Source organism: Apteryx mantelli, unplaced genomic scaffold (assembly GCF_036417845.1).
Source record: "Apteryx mantelli isolate bAptMan1 unplaced genomic scaffold, bAptMan1.hap1 HAP1_SCAFFOLD_34, whole genome shotgun sequence".
NCBI lineage: Eukaryota > Metazoa > Chordata > Aves > Apterygiformes > Apterygidae > Apteryx > Apteryx mantelli.
Genome location: NW_027118693.1, coordinates 5298784 through 5319159, shown reverse-complemented (window position 1 = coordinate 5319159; position 20376 = coordinate 5298784).

Below are 20376 nucleotides of genomic sequence, written 5' to 3'. Positions count from 1 at the left end.
TTTTGATGGCAGTTTGCACTATGTTAACCAGATGTGGACCTAGAATAAGATGATGTCCAGGATGAGATGGGAGCTGGGGCATTTCTGAGCAAGAAAGGAACAATTTGGCACAAGCTTTTGCTTTTGCAAAACTGAGTTCTTATGTATATTTCTTTGCTCTATCCAAGCACTGTGTGAAGGCAAATTGGACCTGATTTGTCCTGGGTGAATGCATGTTAAGCCCCATTTCTACAGCTAGAATGGCAGCTGTGACGGGGAATGAGAAACAGAAGTGATAACTGCAAATAGCTAAAGAATGGAGGAGGTGCAATCAGTCTCAGACAATTGTATACACCTTGGAGAAAGCTGCAAAGTCTAAGCTGCTCTCCTGTACTTCCTCTGGGGTCCATGGAGAGAGCCTTCCTTAAGGAAATCCATTGCTTTCTCATTCATTTGTGCAGAGCACTTCTGGTAAATCACTCTCTTCATAATGTTTCCTGTTGGCCAAGGGGACCATGTCTTCATCTGGAGGAAAGATGATGGTCCACAAAGGGAGCAGATACTTCTAGAGTGGTTTCAGCTGCCCACATGAAGTAGGATAAGTCATGCCTCCTAAATTCTACCTTTTCTTCCTGGGGAATCAGAAGAGAGGCTCGATGATAAGGTCAGATGTAGCTATTATATTAAAGACGTCTATACTTGGGCAAGAGAGATCCTTCGGCAGACTTTCAGGTGGCAGAATTAGAGAGCAGTGAAGCCACTCCATTCTGACTGGACATAAAGGAAAAAATGACCACGAGGAGAGTCAGGTGTTGGAACACATTGCCCAGACAGGCTATGGAGTGTCCCCTCTTGGAGGTTTTCAAGACGCCACAGGACAAGCCCAGAGCCTCCTGGTCTGACTTCACTACACACCATGCTCCGAGCAGCTGCACAGCCTGGATGACCTCCCAGGGTTCCTCTCTCCCTTTCACACTCAGTGGAGAGGCAGAGGAGTCTCCTTGTCACGAGGTGCAAGTCAAAGAGAGCTGAGAGGAATCATGCCCTCCTGCTCCCCTTGACCTAAAGCAGGGGCGGAGGAGAATGCTGTGCACCTCCCGTGTAGGAAAGAGGAATCCTGTGTGCGAGTCTGTAGCAGTAACTTGGCTTCCTCTGGCTCCCAGCAAGTCAGGTACCTTTGCCTCTGGGAAAGGTCTGGGTTTCCTCTCTCCTCAGAGGGCAGAGCCTGGCACCTCTGAGGGTGAGGCATGGCATCCCCCATTGCAAGTCTCCAAACGCCTGCTGACTCTGCTTTTCTGCCCACTGAGCACTCATGGAGTGTGCAAGGAGAAGCTGTGGCACCTGTCTCACTCTAGTTCTGCCCCATGAGTTTGAAGAGACCAGTGCTCATTCCCCTGGCTCGTGCTCACTCTTCCTAAGAGCATGCTGAAAGGCCGTAGAGGTGTGGGCAAGGGCAGCTCAGAGCTTTCATCCCCACAGGGCTTCAGTTACCCAGGGCTCACTTTCTGCAGCACAAAGAGAAGCTGAGCTGCAGCAAGGACCTTCAGGAGACTCACTTGTGCCATAAACACCAGAGACACTGCAGAGCAGGTGACATTCAGGTGCTGCTGAAGACTCACAGCAGGAGATGTGGAAAGACGGTTCACAGCATCCTAGTCCAGATGCTTTTGCTCCTGGGGATCTGATCCGGTCTGATAAACTCGGAGGAATAAATTCTGGACAGCATTGCTAATTGCCGCAGTTGGTTTATTCCTGCTGTGATAGTAGCCCACCTGGTGAGCCCGTCATCGATGTCCACGGCAGTCGGCCAGGTTCACCATGCTGCACCCAGCACCCACTCCATTAGGGAGGGGGAAATGTTTCGGTTTTGCTGCTGCAGGGTGCGGAGGGTGTTGCACATCTGGCATCCTGGCACAAAGCCCCCGTCTTATCCAGTTCCCCTCTAGTAAAATAAACCACATCAGACCCAGCATCCCACAACCTTAACAGCCGCTCTAATAACCCTTCACGTGGCTGCTGCCTGTAGTGCCCCTGCTTATCCTGCAGCTCCGATGCTTTAAAATCACCAGCAGTTGTGGTCCCTTCAAATTGACTGCATGCAGTCTGGTAAGCCGCTGCTCTGCCACCGGCCAGGCAGCTGCCTCCCCCTCATGCTCTGGGTCTGACTCTGAACCAGGGAGGTCATCACAGTCCCAGATATTGCCATCCCAAATATTCATTCACCACTTCTAATTTTTCAAATATACTTCAGAAAGGAAACAGACGGGTCTTTTTCAAAGTATTCATAAATGCACTCTGTAGTACTGAATGCACCTTTTTGATGAAAAGAAATGAAAAAATGGAAAGGCTGCATCTCTGATTACTATGGTACACTGAACGAAAGTTAGTGTAAGTCTGTACTACTTTTAGAATGACAGTGTATGAAGCAAAAAAACCCCCATGCATTTCTGTTTAATGGTAACTCCTTTATACAACTAAAATTGGAGACCATAAAAACAAGCACTCAGAAGTACCATCTTCTGCATCTGAAATATAGTCTATCCAAGAAAGAAAACACATGCAAGCTAATATCAAAGGTAATTCACAGGTGGTGGGAAATACAAAGAGCAGCGAAATAAATTTTAGAGTTTACAGAATGCTTTGTCTTTTTTTTTCTTTTTTTAATATATCTTCTCTTTGATTTGGGCTTTCCTGTCCGATGAGCTGATGCTTAACCAAAGATAGAAGACATTCCAGGTCTTTTGTGAAACACATATAAATATGCAGCTTAAATGATTTAGATCATAATAGGTCACCTTTCAGGAAGGGTTCCTTGGAGGAGTTTACTGAAGATAACACTTCTGAGATCTGTCAAATCCCAAGTTTTCTTAGACGAGAGGCATAGCAGTTGCCTCTCTCTCCTGTTAATAAAGGCTTATTGGGGGGGTAGTAGCAATAAACATGATTGCTGTGGACACTCCTTTCTTCTAATATGGCAGTATTCTAGAAACTCTTTGCTTCCAAAGCAGTAGTATCCCCCACTTAGCACTTAATTAACCATCCAAGTAACTCCCCAGTGCAGTGAAATAAGGGGCTGGGGGGTGGGGGGGGAGGCAGGGTCCTGATCTCTCCCTGCCAAAGGGCTCGCTCCTTGGGCATCTCTGCTGCAACCTGCACACTGCGCACTGCCCCGGCACCAACACAAGACAGCCAGGGGCTGACATCCAGGTGGAGACCACAGAGAACAGTTTTGACACGGTGAGATATTTTTCTCTAACATAGTTAACAAGGAAATGTTCTTGTCATGACGGAGTGCTCAGAGGAACTCTTGCGAGCAGCAATGCCACAGTCATTACCTTTCCAAATGGGCAAATAAGGAAAACTTCCCAAGACAAAGTATTTCTTCAGGAAAGAATTGGCCTCTTACAACCACTTCTCCCAGATGCGCATACTACAGTGAGTGAGGTTGCAAGGCCTCAGAGCTTATTATTGAGCTGAAAACAAAGCAAATCCCAACATTGCTTTTGGACCCTGAAAATACTCGCCTGATGCTCAAGCACTTTCCTCTAAGTCAGCAAGAAATACTTGTAGGGTCATAGCTGAGGATCAGCTTGCAAAGTTGAAGCGGTTTTATGCAAATAACTCTGCAAGGCCCCCCAGAGTTATGGTCCTCACCTTCGCACATGCTCCTCTCTTCTCTGAGGGAGTTGTTTCTAACCTGGCAGGTCAGCTGTCCATCTCAGCTGAGCACATTTCGCAATGTGTCACTAGGTTGGCTGAGGCCTGCAGTTTGTGAAACTCTTGCCAGGATCTCCTGCCAGGATGACCTAACTAAACCCCCAGGTTCAGCTGCTCAGAGACAAGTAGCACCACCAGCACCCAAGCATGGGTCTGCTGCTGGTCTATCAGCTGCTAAGGCAGGCGTGACCTTGCATGCACATGCCCCAGCCAGGAGCCTGCTGCTAGCCTATTGGAGGCTGAGACAGAAGTGACCTCCCAAGGAAGAACACAAACCTTCTCCATCAGAGAAGCTGAAAGGCCATCAGCAGCCGTGTGGGCTTGGGAGATGATTGTAAGATGATCTCCTCTGGCTGAGCAGCTGATAGGCCAGCACTTGGCTAATGCTTGGGGCAATTGGTTGTGAGGTCACTTCTGCCTGAGGACCTGATAGGCACCAAGAGGCACAGGGCTGGGATGTTGATGGCGAGGTCATTTAGAACTGAGCGGCTGAGAGGCCAGAAACAGTTGCAGGGCTTGGATGGTGACTGTGAGATCACTTCTATCTCCGCCGCTGACAGGCCAGCAGCAGGCACATGGCTCACATGGTGACTGTGAGGTCATTTCTGAGTATGTGACTGGATGGAAGCAAGAGCATGCTGATGTCATTTCCCTAAGAGAAGGAGAAAGATGAGCAGCAGGCCCCTTGGCTTGGCAGGTGCTTATGAGGTCCGTTGTGTCTGGTCAGCTGAAAGGCCAGCAGGAGGCTGATGGGTGGGGACGTTTTTATAAGATTAATAGTTTCACAGAAGCTCCTCAGATGGGAGGAGGTCCATGACTATAAAGGTGAGAGTGAGGGCACTTCTGCAGGTGATGGAGCAGGAGCAGGCATGTGGGTGGGAAAGTGACTGCGAGGTCATTTCTGTGGGTGAAGCTGATAGGCCAGCACTTGACTCCTGTCTGGGGTAAGTGGCTGGGAGGTCCTGTCTGCCTGAGCACCTGATGGGCACCAACAGGCACAGGGCTGGGATGCTGGTTTTCTGGTCACTCCTGTCTCTGGTGGGTGCAACTCGCCCTGTACAGAGAGTGAGGAGTGGCATGGACAGCCCTGGGCTGCGAGTGGTTTGGGGCCACTCTGTGCGAGACGCAAAAATATCTTTTTTAATGGTGAAGGCCTGATTCTAAAAGTAATGTCTAGAAAATGTCTTTAAAAAGTGAAAGAAGAGAGAAATTAAGAAAATGATAGAAAGCAAAGAAATGTTTTGTTACACTTTTCAGCTTTTAAAACTCTTTGTGTTCTTACCATCCTTCTTTGCATTGCTGTCTTTTTTTAATATACTGGTCTTTTTTTGTTGTTTTTTTTTGAGGAAAGCAATTTTCAGAACTGGGGTGGGATGCAGTCATAGGGTCATGGATGTCTGGTGCCACTGTAGGTGCCCTTGTCTCCTTTGCCCAGCCTCCATCTGCAGCTCCAAGGGGCTCCAGTCTCCTGCAGGTCCCCCAGGCAGGAACCTCAGATGCACATGCGCCTCTCCAAGTGCCACTGGATGCCTGAGCTCTGCCTGGAAAGGTGAAGAACTGTTTTCAACATTAAAAAAATATGAACACACATTTGTCAGCTAAAATGATTGAATAATTGTAATACAAATGTCAGTGTTTTCCCATGATGAAATAATGGAAACTTTCAGGAAGGGGATGAATGTCAGGAGAGGAAATATTGATAGGCCCCTCAACTTGCGTTACCACTGTGGATATGGTGTCAGTAATCTCTCACGTGTTTTCACATATCCTGATTAAATCGATCATTTCTAAAGTTCCCTTTGCATCAGACTGTCTGGGCATATGCACTTTCCATTGCTTTCCAGTCTTCCTCCTCCCCTTGCTCTTTAGCCATTCAGATCCTTCGCAGCTCTCTAGTAGCTGCTCCGAGCTTCAGAGAGTCTGAAGCTTGCCTCAGCTTTCAGGAGTCGTATTGTCTCTTTAGCCAACTCCTTAGCTGTGTTTCTATCTATCCTTTTCTATCTATCTGTCCAAAACATTTCAGGGAATGTTATTCCTTGTAGAAAGTGGACCTCACTGGAGGCAGCTTGGACTTAACATGCAGTTGGGGAGTGTATTCTACTTTTTATTAAACTGTATCATATTGTAATTTTGTTTGTTTGCCATTAAGAAAAATCCTCCTGTGCCTGCAACTAGTTCTCTAAGGAAAGCAGGTGGGAATTGGTGCCTAGGAGCTGTAACATTCAGCTATGGACTTGAGTGGGAAAAGGTTAGATTTTAACAGCAGTGCTCTAAGTCCCCAGTGGCTGACGAGGGAAATGGCAGGGCTGGGGAGGTGAGGAGGAAGGTTGTTCATACATGTCTCCTTTCAAAAATGCTGCTTTTCCTACATGTCCGCACTTCATTATGGTAGAGACACTCTGGATCAGTATGAATTGGAGAGTGTGGCTATCGGTTATTCTGAAAGCTGAAAAATAAAGCTTAAAAAGCAGAAATCCTTTCTTTTTCAGGAGCTCATTGAAATCTTCCTCCTGCAAATTCTCCAATTAGCCACACAGGATTGAAGAACTGAAGAAAATTGTGGCGAGTGACATGGCTCCTCAGGGCTTTTGGCATTTTAATGACCCCTCGGGTGGGTTTGGTGCTGAGCCCATGAAGCTCGGATACTGAGAGGAGATTGAACAAACCACTCAAGAAGTTAAAGTCAGAAGTAAATCCTAAGGTTTCTTGGAGCGTTAATGGGTCCCACTGAGGGCCCTTACCAACAAAGTCTCCCCGGGGCTGATCAGAGCGGAAAGTTGGAGACATTGATTGCAGGTAGGCAAAAGAAATGTGCAGGTGGCTCTGATGCCAAGTAAACCGTGATGTGTTTTATCAAGCAGATGGGCCAGACACTGACAGCCAGCCCCTGGGTAGGGTGATCCTTTCCGTCGTGCTTTGCTTGGGGCTCTTTGTGGGGGCAGTGTGAGGGTGGAGGTGTGCAATGCCGAGTGCAGCGCAATGATACGGCACCTCCTGGGCTCCCTGGAGGGGAGAAGGCAGTGAGGCCATGCTTTAAGGAGGTGGCGTTTTTGGTAGGCCTCCGTGGCAGAGACAACGGCCATAGCCAAGAGGACAAAGACCTCAGTTCTGTCAGAGACTTTCAGCCTTGGCAGTGCCCTTGGCCACCTCTAACAGAAGTCATCCTATGCTGTCCCAAGCCTGCACCTGTTTCCCTGCAGACTGCAGACACCCAACCTGCTTCCCCACCTTGCTCTCACCCCGGGATCTCCCTCCCTCCCTTCAGTGATGTCTCTCTGTCCTTGCTTGCTTTTCCTTGAAACACAAAGCCATGGACTGATCGCAGCCTCCCTCTGCGTGACCTGTAGCACCACCCTTCAAGTGACATTCCCTTTTCCTGATGTTACATCTGAACACCACAAGTTGCTCTTTGTGGCTGTTTACCATTCTCATGGTCTTTCCCATTACCAAGAAAAGCTCCATCATCTCTGAAACCACCCTTCAAGCAGTAACAGGCTACTACTACTGCCTTGCACCTCCACTTTGGCAGCATAAAGAAGCCCAGGGCCCTCAACCTCTCCTCATGGACATGGTTATACCCCCCTAGTCACAGGACTTGACACTTCTCTTGCAAATCTTCATGAAGTGTCTGTTGTCCAGGTCACCCAAGTTTCTCAAGGTCCCTCTGCACTGAAGCTCTTCTGTGTCGAAAACAAAACAGCGCCAATAGGGAAAGGATAAGCAAGGGTGAGCATGGGAGGGGATCAAGATGGTAAAAGACATAAACTTAGAAGGGGGAGAAGAAAAAAAAGGGGGGGGGGATTAAAAGTGAAGCAAAGGATTCACTGGGGCTGCTTTGGGGATTCCTGCCAAGAAGGCCTGCATCTGAACAACCCTGACTGCAGGAGGACAAGAAAGCTGACCTACTTCCACTGTCACAGGGAACCTGTATGCTTTCTGCAATAGTGAAAAGTGAAGACCCGGAGGGGAAAGAATCACAGACTTCTTCAGGGTGCAAGGGACCTTAGGAGGTCTCTAGCCCAATCTCCTTGTTCACACCAAGGTCAGCTCTGGCATCAAACCAGGTTGCTCGGGGCTTCATCCAGTCTGCTCTTGGAAACCTCCAAGTGAGGAGACTGCCCAGCCTCTCTGGGCAACCAGCTCCAGTGCTTGACCATCCTCGTAGTGGAAAAGCTTTTCCTCATCTCTTGCATGAACATCCCTTCTTTCAACTTATGCCCATTGCCTCTTGTCCTCCCACCACGTACCATGGTGAAGAGCCTGGCTCCATCTTCTTGATGACCTCCCTGTAGCCATTGGAAGGCTGTTATGTGATCCCTCCAAATCCCTCTCTTCTCCAGGCTGAACAAGCCCCATTTCCTCACAAAGAAAGTGCTCCAGCTCCCTCAATAGCTTGAGGGCCTTACACCAAATTCGCTTCCAGTTGTCAACCTCTTTCTTTTCCTTGGGACTCTGTACATGGTCTAATGAATACTGACTAGAAGAGGATCATCATTTCCCTCAGCCTCCTGGCTGTGCTCCTGCTCATACAGACATGGATGCTTTTGGCCTCCTTTGCTGCCAGGGAATGCTCCTGGCTCATATTTTGCCTCCTGTCCACCATGTCCTTCAGGTTCTTTTCTGCAGAGCCACTCCCCAGGCACTCAGCCCCCAGCCTGTAACACTGGGGGCTGCTGGTTTATCCCGGGTGCAAGACCTGGCATCTGTTCTTGATGAATTTCGTCAGGTTCCTGACAGCCCCTTCCTCCTGCCTGTCTAGGTCCCTCTGAAGGGCAGCCCTCAAGCATAAGACTGGTCCCCCGCACCTCCACTTTGGGGTCATCTACAAGCATGATGAGTGTTGCCTCCTCCGTGTCACTAATAAAGAAGATAAACAGGAACAAGCTACTGGAGACGTCAGTGGTGCTCCACTTCTCTCTGACCACCAGGATGAGTACTACTACACATTTACCACTGCCCTCTGAGCATGATCATCCAAGCAGCTTTCTACCCATCTCTGGTCTGCCCTTCTAAAATGCAGCATTCTAACTTGCGTACAAGAATATTGTGGGAGACAGTGTCAAACGCCTGGCTAAAGTCTAGAGAAGAGACATTTACTCTTCGCCATCCTCAAATACGTTAATCAGAGAAGGCCATCAGGTTGGTGAGGCACAATTTACACTGGGTAAATCCATGCTGACTGTTCCCTATCACCTTCTTCTCCTTCATGTGCCCAGAAATGTGATCCAAGAGGATTCTCTCCATGACATACTCCTCGCCAAAGTAAGGTTAAACTGCCTGCAGCTCCCCAGGTTGTCCTGTTGGCCTTTTCCGAAGACGGATGTAACATTTGCCTTTCTGCAGTCATTGGGACCTCTCCCCATCTCCATAACCCTTGAAAGATGATAGAGAATGGCCTTGCTATGATAGCAGTCAGCTCTCACAGCACCCTCGTGTGCAGCCCATCCAACCCCATCGACTTGTACAGTTTGAGTTCTCACAAGTAATCCCTCACTAATCCTCATCCCCTGTTGGCTGCTTTTCTCCCCAGGAGTCCTGACTCAAGGCAGAACAGCCTGGCAGACCTTGTGTGTGAAGACTGAAGCTAACAAGGGGTTGAGGTCCTCAGGCCTATCTGCATCTGCTGTTACTAGATTCCCTGCCCCACTCAGCAGTGAGCCCACCTTTTCCTTTTTATTCTTACTGAAGCAGTAGCAGCTCATCTTCATGCCTTTGACATCTCCTGAAAGCGCCTATCCTAGGGGAGCTTTGTCCTCCCTAACACCGTGCCTGTGTTGCCAGACAACATTTCTAAATTTCTCCTTTGCAGCCTCTCCCTCCTTCCCCTTTCCGTATGCTGCCTTATTGCACTGGAGCTCAAGCAGAAGTTCCTGGTTTAGCCAAGCTGGTCCCGTAAGATGTCTGCTAGTTTTACTGAGTATCGTTATGAACATCCTTGTGTTTGGCAGGTGCTTTCCTTAAAAATCTTCCAGCTTTCCTGAGCTCCATTCCCTTCAGAGCTGCCTGCCACAGGATGCGCCACCAGTGCCCTGCAGAGGCCGAGGGCTGCTCCTCTGAAGTCCAGTGTCTGTACTCTGCTTCTATCCTTCCTCAAGATCTGGCACTCCACTATTTCATGGGCATTGCAGCCAAGGTTTCCACTGATGATCACATCCCCGATCACTTCTTCCTTGTTTGCGAGTACCAGAGCTAGGTAAGCATCACCCTTGCTGGTCCTTGTTGGTGGGTGTGCTAAAACGTTGTCCCTGACACCCTCCAGAGACCTCCTGGACTGCTTGCACCCTCCTGTTTGCCCTTCCACTGAATGTCAGGGAGATCAAATTCCCCCCATAAGAACCAGGGCCTGTGACACAAAGACTTCCTCAGGTTGCTTAGAGGAGACTGTGTCCACCTCCTCACCCTGCCTGGGTGGTCTGTAACTCCATCACAATGTCACCCTTACTCTGATGTGCACCCACAAGCTCTCACCCAACCCCTTGTCTGTCCCATGGAAGAGCTCCACACATCTGAGCTGCCCTGTCACACTAAGGACATCCTCCCTCCTCAGCTTCCCTGACACTCTCTCCTGAAGAGTTTGGAGCCTGCTATTGCAGCCCTCCAGTCGTGCGAGTGAACCACCACATCTCGGTTATTCCAATCATGTGGCAGCCCTGTGACAGCTTGTGCACCTCCGTCTGCTCCTGTCTGTGCCCCAGGCTGCATCCACTTGTATATATTTGTGCTGCAGAACCTCAGCTGTGGCACAGAGTGCAGATTGGTCATGGGGAACCATACTACCAAGAGCCAAGGACACTGTGTATGCAGTGGCCCACTTCAGAGCAGAGGCGTGCTGGCATAGAAAGCAGGCAGCAATGTAAAGGTGAAACAGGGTTTCCACTAACAGAGCAAACGCTGTGGTACCTGAAGCCAGGGAAAAACAGAGTTGGGCTGTGCAGAAATGCCTGAGAATGCTCTGCAGCACCATGGGCCCTGTGACAGAGCTGAACTGATCTCCGGGAAGGACAAGGTGCCACTGAAGAAGTCCCTGGGCCTGGGCAGCCTGCGATCCAGCCACCCTGTGGACATCATTAGCATAGTCCCTGTTCGTACCATCTGGGGGTGAGAAGAGGTTCAAGAGGAGGAAAGCTAGAAGTGTTTGAGCGTGCAGAGACGAGAGTGTAGACCTTGGTGTGATGTGCCTCCCATTTATGCAGCATGCTTGAATGCAGGTGGGATGGATTTGGCCTAAAGGTGGAGGTGGCATTCCATGCTTTGGGCACGGGTAGGAAACCTGAGAGGCACTGGGGCGCTTGCCCAGCAACCACTCCAGAAAGCCACAGCTGTCCTGTAGGTCTTATGCTTTAGCTCCTAGAAGCATGTGGTTTTGCTGGACACCTCAGGCATCTGATAGGACCCTGCTGGCCTATTTTTATGTCACTGAATCAAGTGTCTGCACTGAATTCCATTAGCTGTTTGCACTCTAGGATGTCCACGTGTCTTGGCTTTGTAGTGAGGGGAGCTCTAGTAGTAGTTCTGGGTTTCCCAGTAGAAGAGAGATATAGAGCTACTGGAGCGAGGCCAGAGAACGGCTACTAAGATGATGAAGAGACTGGAGTATCTTTCATATGAGGAAAGGCTGAGAGAGCTGGGCCTGTTTAGCCTGCAGAAGAGAAGACTGAGGGGGCATCTTATCAATGCATCCAAATATCTGAAGGGAGGCTGTAAAGAGGATGGAGCCAGACTCTTTTCAGTGGTGCCCAGTGACAGGACAAGAGGCAATGGGCACAAACTGAAACACAGAAAGTTCTGTCTGAACATGAGGAAAAAATTCTTTACTGTGAGAGTAACAGAGCACTGGAACAGGTTGCCCAGAGAGGTTGTGGAGTCTCCATCCTCAGAGATATTCAAAACCATCTGGACAGGGTTCTGTGCAGCCTGCTCTAGGTGACCCTGCTTGAGCAGGGCGCTTGGACTAGATGGTCTCCAGAGGTCCTTCGCAGCCTCAGCCATTCTGTGATTTGTAGTAGTAGGTCTCTAGGATCATTTCAGATGACCAAGGAAATTCCCCAGCTGGCACCCTCCAGATGCTCTAGAAGGATGAGGGTCTTACCATTGCTCCATCAGAGCAGGCAGACACTGGCCCTGGACCACTTCTGTCTCTTCAAATATCACCAGCTGTTTGGGTGTGACCAGTTGACTCCCACCCTCTATCTCCATTGATTAGAATGGGAGCATAGACAAGGAGCTCGCGTGCAGACATCCACGTTGTGCACACTTCAGCTGGGCAAGCTCCCACCTCGTGTGTATTTGTGGTGTTCATGGGAGGAATACGAATCCCGCTCCACCCCAGGGGTTTCTAACCCGGCATGAGATGTCTAGATTGACTCGTCCGAATCAACACCTGAACCATGGGAAAATGAACTCCCTTCTTGTCGCTGTCTAGGTGTCCTGCCTGTGTAAGAGATGGGGATAGGGGCATCTAGACTGGGATGTTTCCACCTCTCTTAGATAACCATCCTATGACGAGACAAATTGCAATGCTGGAATCAGCCTCTCTCCACTGTTTAGAGAGAGACCATAGATGATTCTTTTAGTCTACCTCAGGGAACATTTCCCAGGAGCAGGGCACAAGGGACAGAGAAATTCCTGACTTCAGCTGGATCTGTGCTCCTGAGCTGGGCCAGGCTCCTGGGATGCAGGGAGCTCATGGCAATCTGGCAGAGGTGATGAGAGACAGCTGTGTCCAGGAGCAGCTCCCCTGCAAAGAGTAGCAGGGCTCTGGGAACTGCCTGCTCTTGCAGACATAAGGTGAGAGAAGGCCGAGAAAAGTGAAAGGCAGTCTGGAGTGGGAGGACAGAGGAAAGCTCCTTGTGGGAGAAATCTTCATCGCCCTTTCCACCATAAGTCTCTGGCTCTAGAGCAATGCTACTGAGGTTCCTGGAGGGGTCTTCTGAGCCCAGCCCATCTCATGGTGATAGGGTTGTAAGGATCACTCTCCTGGCATCTCCAGTGCGAAGGAGGAGGAGGAGGTACTTCAGAAGAGGGGTTCCCTGCCACCCTGTCAGAGGGACAGGGAACACTGTTACCTTCTCCCAGAGACGGCTGCAGGGGTGTGAAGCTGGGGTGTGCACACAGGGCTGCCCAGGGCTGTAATTCGGAGCAGTGTCCCTGTGCCCCAGGGTGCTGTGTGCCCAGAGCAGTGACTCTGCGGCCTGTGAGGGTCAGCACTCAGCCTGCCCGGGGAACTCCCCATGGGGCTGTGGGGAGAAGCTCTGGGTGGAAGGAGTGACCCTGGCGGGGCAGCTTCATTCTCCCATTGAGAGGGTGCTGCAAGGGTCAGGGCTGCTCGCAGCTCTAGCTCATGCACAGGGCATGTCCGAGAGAGCTTTTCAGAGGAAAGTGAAAAAAGGCTACTTGAAAGGGAAGGAGCTTTCCTTCCGGTGCCTGCTCTTTCAGTTTCCTAATTTTGGCAAGGAGAAAAAAGGAAAGAGTTTTCTAGTTTGGGAAGGAACTGGGACTCCTCAGCCTTCACTCTCAGAGATCAGTAGGACTGTGAGAAACCTCAGCAAGCCACTTCATTCCCACCTCAGCCTACAGGCAGCACCAGCATCACCCTTATGGCTTCATCGGATTTTATCTGACCTGTTCCTTAGGACCTGCAAGCACAGAGATGCCCCTGGCCAGGGCACTATCCCAGGAGGTTTCTGCAGGGTAGAACTGAGCACACAGAGGGTGGGATGGGGTCTGTGAGCACTGACCGGGAAAAGACATTGGGACAGAGAAACAGCTCCCAGCAGGGACAACTCCAGGCAGCAGAGATGGGCAGGGAATGACAGGGAACTGCTAACAGAAACGGTATAGGAGGATGGATTCGGGCAAGTCATTGTCAGTCCTGCTGATGCAGACGCCTTGCTCTGAGCAAGCCCCCCGTGTCTCCACTCCCACCCAGCACAGCCTCTGCCCTGAAAGCCTTGGAGTCCAGGCCATGAGCCACCTCCTCTGCAGCCAGACGTGCCGCAGGGGAGAGGGGCATCTCTCCTGCCGCAGGCCCATTTTGTGCTTCCGGACAAAGGCGCCGAGAGCGACTGCCCTGCGAGGTCACTGCCTGTGAGATGGCATGCTCAGCTGGGTAAGGTGAAGGATTTCCCGAGTGCCCGCCTGGCCCTCTCTGCTTTCCTCCCTCGGCAGCAGGATTATGGTGTTGCTCCTTGTTTCCCCTCCTGCCCATGCTGCTCCTGTTCTTCTCTCAGGCTCTCTGGGATCCCTTCTGACTGGTGGGAGTCCAGGAAATGCACTCCGTGGGGCTGGGAAATGAGCCGACTCTCCTTTAAGGAGAGCCCATCTTTAGGACGTTTCACCATTTCCCTGTGGTGTGCTGCCAGGCTGCAAGCTGCCCTCCAGAAGGGCACAGCTGTCTCAGAGCATCTCTGTGATAGCTGAGACACCCATGAAGAAGTTGCAGAGATGCAAAGAGTGTGGAAATGGTGGTGGGAGGCTGTATATGGGCAGCTGAAAAGAGCCCTGTGTGTCCTTGGCCAGAAGGGGTGTGTGGAGAGCTCCCTCGGGTGCCCTGAGAAAGGGAGAGAAGTTTGGAGATCTGCACTTCGAAACTGGACTCCTCTGCTCCCAGCAGTGGCTGCTTTCTTTCCAGGGTAACCTATGAGCGTGACCATCTTCCAGCTCAAAGCGGTGCAAGCACAGGACAGCTGGGAACAAGGCTAATAGACAGACTGGCTGTCCTCACTCTGCACCAAGAGACAGTGAATCCTTTCCTCTCAGGACGCAGTAGAAATGCGGAGGATTTCTACCTCTGAAGAACACTGCCCAGGTGTGACAGGGGCATCCCGAAGAAAATAAACAATATTAAAAAAAAAAATCCCTGAAACTCTCCTCTGCATCCCTCCTTCTTTAGAATTGGGAATGAAGATGCTGCAAAGCCCTTCCACATGATGAGAGGATTTCATTTGACAGAAATTGTGAGTGTCAGAGCTATTTACACCCATTCCCATGTACCCCCTGCTGTACAGCAGGACGGACTCCTCTGGAGCCCGTTGGCAGAGGCCCCTGCTCCTCGCGACAGACTCTGCCAGCAAAAGCCAGAGCTCAAGCAAGGGAAGTGCACAAAGGGCCCCCCCAGTAAAGAGAGAGGCAATGTGGTGTTTTCAAAGAGAAATGGAACATTTTGTTTATTTATTTATTTATTTATTTATTTATTTCCCTTGAAAATTTTATCCTAACTTGTCACTGTCTTTTTCTCCTTGGACAGTCCCCCATATCCAATGGGACGAAATGTCAAACGGCAGCCCCCCCACTGAGTTCCTCCTCCTGGTGTTCACAGAAACGCGCAAGCTGCAGCTCTTGCACTTCTCGCTCTACCTGGCTGCCCTCCTGGGCAACGGCCTCATCATCACTGCCATCGCCTGTAACCACCACCTCCGCACCCCCATGTACTTCTTCCTCCTCAACCTCTCTCTCGTAGACATTGGCACCATCTCCACCACTGGCCCCAAATCCGTGACCAATTCCCTGAGCGACATCAGGGCCATTTCCTTCTCAGCATGTGCTGCCCAGGTCTTTTTTAATCTTTTTTTTAGGCTCAGCAGAGCGTTCTCTCCTCGCAGTCATGACCTCTGACAGCTACGTTGCCATCTGCAGACCCCTGCACTCACTACAGGACCCTCATGGGCAGCAGAGCTTGTGCCAAAATGGCAGCAGCTGTCTGGGGCAGCAGTTTTCTTTATGGACGCCTTTTCAATACCACTCTGCCAAGGCAATGTCGTGGAGCAGTTCTTCTGTGAAGTCCCCCAGATCCTCTGGCTCTCCTGCTCAGACGCCTACCTCAGGGAAGCTGGGGTTCTTGTGGTTACTTTCTCTGTAGTGTTTGGCTGTTTTGTTTTCATTGCGCTGTCCTATGTGCAGATCTTCACTGCTGTGCTGAGGATCCCCTCTGAGCAGGGACGGCACAAAGCCTTTTCCATGTGCCTCCCGCACCTGGCTGTGGCCTCCCTGTTTGTCAGCACTGCCATGTTTGCCTACCTGAAGCCCCCCTCCCTCTCCTCCCCAGCTCTGGATCTGGTGGTGGCTGTTCAGTACGCAGTGCTGCCTCCTGCAGTCAACCCCCTCATCTACAGCATGAGGAACAAGGAGCTCAAGGAGGCCCTGAAGAAACCGATTCAGTTAGTACTATTTCAGCAGCAATAAGATGCCCATCTCTATTCACAGGCAAGTTCCAACTGATCTCAGGCAACTGCTGTGGTTTGCGAGTTCTATCTGTGACGCTCATGTTTGTACAGAAACGGTGGAATTCATCCCACTTCTCCCGCGGCACAAACCCAGTCTGTCTGAGCCAGAGGCCTTCTGTAAATCTGCCTATCGCTGTGTCAGAGCTGGCCTCCCAGGTGGCATCTTTGGGGGGTTTCCTCAGGGCAGCACCTGAAGGTTGGGCTCCTCTTCCAAAGCGGGAGCCAGGAATGCACTCAGGGAATTGCACCCTAAAAAGCCCTGTTGCTGCGCTTGGGTTTTCCATGGGCTAAGGGGGATGCGCTCGCAGGGTGATGTGTTAGAGAATGAGGGCTGGATTCAGCCCTCGCTTGTGGGTGCCCAGGACCGCTGGAGATGGTGAGTGTTAAAGAGGTATCTGCTGGAGATTGTCTCACGTATTACAGGGCTGGTGACAGATGCCCTTCCTTCTGGAAGGGAATACGGAGCCACACAGCGAGCACAGGGGATCTCCCAGGACAGCGGGTGCCTGGGATGGGCAGTGAGTGGAGACTCACAAAAACAAGTGGAGTCACTCAAAGTAAAGGGCTAAAAAAACCGAGGGCTTGGCAATCTCGGAAGGGGCAGCGGTGACTCAGCAGACACAGGGAAGAGAGCCCCAGGAGCGGTTCATGTCACCCACAATGAAAAACTATGCCCTTGGTCTAATGACACATCTGAACCCATCCTGAACCACTGGAAATGCTCTGTGAAATGCTCTCCAGACGTCTTCCACAGCCACAGACCCTGGGGAGGGGGTTGTCAGGTGCAATGATGCTGGTCCAGCTGGGGCTGCCCTGACCAGCACGACCAGGGCAGAGTCACCCCGGGGCCCCACAGCCCGCTTGCGCTGCAGAGCAGCACTGCCAGCCCGGGTTCCTGTGGGCAGCACAGAGGAGGGGTGCAAGAACGGCGAGGGGGGATGCCCTTATGATGTGATTCTCCTCAGTACCATGTAGAACCATGGCATTGCAGAGCAATTTTGGCTGGGAGAGAGCACTACTTTCTACTAAGTCTCTAGTCCTACCTCCTGGGCCATAAGTCCCTAGTCCTAGCTCCTTCTCAAAACATCTCCAAGTAGATGAGGTTTCTCATGACCTTGTCCAGACAAATTTTGAAAAAAACTCCCAAGATGGAGATCCTCACGACCTCTCTGGGAAGCTGGTCTATTGTTTGATCCCTTAAGAAGGAAATGTTTTTCCTTCTTTCACGTGGGATGTCCCATATTTCTGCTTGTGCCTGTTGCCTCCTGTCCTTCCACTGTCCATTTTTTACCAGAGCGTGGCTCTGATTTCTCTACACCCTCCCAGCTGGTCACCGTAAAGAGCAAGAAGATCTCCCCTGAGCCCTCCCTTCTCCAGGCTGAACAGACCCATGTCTCTCAGCAGCTCCTTGTGCCTCATGGGCTCCAGGCCCAAACCATCCTTCTGGCCTCTGCTGTTCTCACTCCTGTCTGTCACTCTCTCTCTTTCCTGGGCAATCCGGGACTGCACACAGCACTCCGCATGTGGCTCACAAGCGCCAGACGGAGGGGCCTCCGCTGCAGGCTGCTCCTCTGCAAAGGGAGGAAACTCGATGTTTCTAGCACGGAGCTGATGCCGAAGCAGCATCCGCAGCCCGGCCAGCCCCAGCGGCCTCAGCTCTCCCTGGCCCAGCCACAGGGCCCCGAGCAGGGCTGCTCACCCTGCTCCACTGCCCCCGCACTCCCTGTCCCCTCATGCCCCATCCCAGCCCTGGCGCTGCCTGGCTGCCCTGGGACGGGGCAGCTCCAGCCCCCTGCAAGGGCCAAGAGGCATGGGAGGAGCGGGCTGGCATGGAGGAGGCCGCCATCCCTCTGCCTGCCTGGGGCTGCATCCGTGGCATGGGGAAAGCTGAGGAACAATAGAGGGATCATTAACAGTAGGAGTAGAGGATGTAACATCAACCGCAATACATTGCTAGCTTTGGGGGAAACCAGCCTTGAAGGATATCATATCCACGAGCTTCAGTAAGGCTCGTTTCCACTTTTACTAACCAAATCCATTTGCTATTATCATATATCATCATTCCTTCTCTTTCCTCTAAGCATTCTCCAGTTTTAGACAGTTACATGAGTAACCTTGGCGTTCTGTTTGAGAAAGTTTTCAAGCTGGTGGAAGGTTACTTCAAGTGTTACTGATACATTAAATGGTGCAAAAAAAGGCATCGTTTCCTCAGTCCTATGAGAAGTTAACCAGTAAGTCTGCTTGGTGATTTGGTCAAAAATATATGTTACATTACAACAGCAAATGTTGCCTTTCATGTATGTAGTACCCATTTCACTCTATGTCAAACCATGGGCAGCTTCCCATCCAGTGTTATTACATACGGTTACATTTAGACTAAAGTTAGATCTTAGGGTGAAGGTAACATTAGTGCTTCCTATCAGTCCTTGACCTCCTGCTGTTGCAGATGGGATTCCTCCTGCAACTGTAGTTTTAAGGAGGGGTTGCGACTGATCTTCAATACCCGAGTTGTCCCATGGGCAACATGAAAAGGCAGAACCTGACAGAAACAGGTTTTGGGTGTCTGTTCCAGTTATCAGCGTTCCCACGGTGAGAAGGTAACAACCCATTTCCCTGCAAGAGAAGACACCCAGGTCTTGGACACCATCCAAGCCTCACTTATGGTGAACTTACTCCCTTCAGGGTCTACAGCATCCCATACTCCTTTTCCTTTGGAAAACAGCAGAGTCACCCAGACTGATCCCTGAGTTGGGTGTTTAACCACAACCTCATCTCCAGGACATCGAGAGCGTTTTATTTCTGTTTTAAGAGGGATTCATGCAGCTACTGACACAAACCCCTTAGCTATGGGACTTCCCATCGGCGTTTGTCACTTATTTAGCCGACTTACGGCTTCCCACAAACGGGATCCCCACTTAGAAGTATTCTACGAGAGAAGAGTCACTCTTGCGTAGCTGCTGTTTCTGTCGTCCATTCCATCTTTCTGCTACCACATTACTTTGAGGTATAATACAGTAGGTGGAAAGCGCACTGAACTCCATCTGAAGCACACCAAGTATGCACTTCTTTATTCTTCAGATGTGATCCATTATCAGCTTGTATTTCCCTGGGAAAGGGGAAAGCAGCAAGCCACTGGTTCAAACCAGCAATGCTTGCTAGACCAGTTGCAGCTCAGCTGGGGAGCACATTCTCTCTACCACCAATTATTTCTCCTCCTCTAAGGATGTCTTTCCAGCCTTCAGGTGTTCGCATGAGTCTGGAGGGTGGCCTTTCTTTTAGGCTCTGGTTCCCTTTGTGCTGAGATTAATTCAGCTTTCTTTGCGACAGCTGGGGTCAGTCACACCTGCGTTCTTCCCTGACCCTGCTTCCATTGGGGGGATTTATTGGTCGGTCACAGTACAAGAAGCAAGTGGAGTTCAAGTTCCTGGAAGATGTTCTAGGAGACCAGATCAGAAAGCACATAGATGCCTTTGTCAAAATAAACTCCTATAGCTATGACAAGAGGCTTCTCGGCTTAGACAAAGGAAAGTATGAAATTCAAAGAACACCAACTCAAGGGTTTGAAAAAGAAGGATTGCTTTTATCCTAAAAAAAATTCTCAATTTTAATACAGTCATCCCAGAGCAATTGCATTTTGAGTTCACATGAGCTTAGCTGTTTTGCTTTTGTAAAGCATAGGTAAAACGTCTTAAGTTTTACAACAATTTTCTTAGACAATGAACAGGCATCTTCTTTCAATTCTAACTCTGCCATCTGAATAGGCCAACATCCTCCTACTTACACTAGTGGAGGGCATAATTTATGTGCTGTATAATGTGCTTCAGCCTGAATCAGTCCAGTCTGCTCATCGGCCCTTTGAGCTAAGCTGGTTAATTTTGCCTTCAGCCCATTTGGGAGCCTTCCTATTCCCCTGTTTGCCAGCAGAACTGCCAAGGGCAATAATCTCTCCATACGGAGATGGGACCAGATTACCGGTGCGATAATACTGCCTGAATTGAGTGGAGCTCTGTGCAGAGTGAGCGGCCATCTGTAACCTCCTTTTCTTCAAAGAACATAGCTGCAGCTTCTGTTTTGATTGAGCAGCTCCTGCAAATGTTCGTAGTTAGGGCACAGCAGACCCAATTTTCTATGGGGCATGTTTCCATGCTGGGTTTAGTTGTTCCATAGGGGCTTGATCATGGAGATCCTCATGCAATCGAGCATGTATTCAAAGGGTTTAGACGGTACCGAGCCTAACTCCCACCCTGAAGTCTGGGCTCCAGAAACGATCAGTTCCACCTACTCTGCATTTAATTAATACTGCATTTCATAGCTTGGCTATGAAACACAGAAAAAAGGGAAAATATCTCTGAACTTGGTCAGTAGGCTCTGGGGAAAGTTACTTCTTGAATGCAAATCCCAGGGCTGATGCAGCTCGGGCTATGGGTCGTAGCTCGGCTTTTAAGGCGGGGGTTAGGGG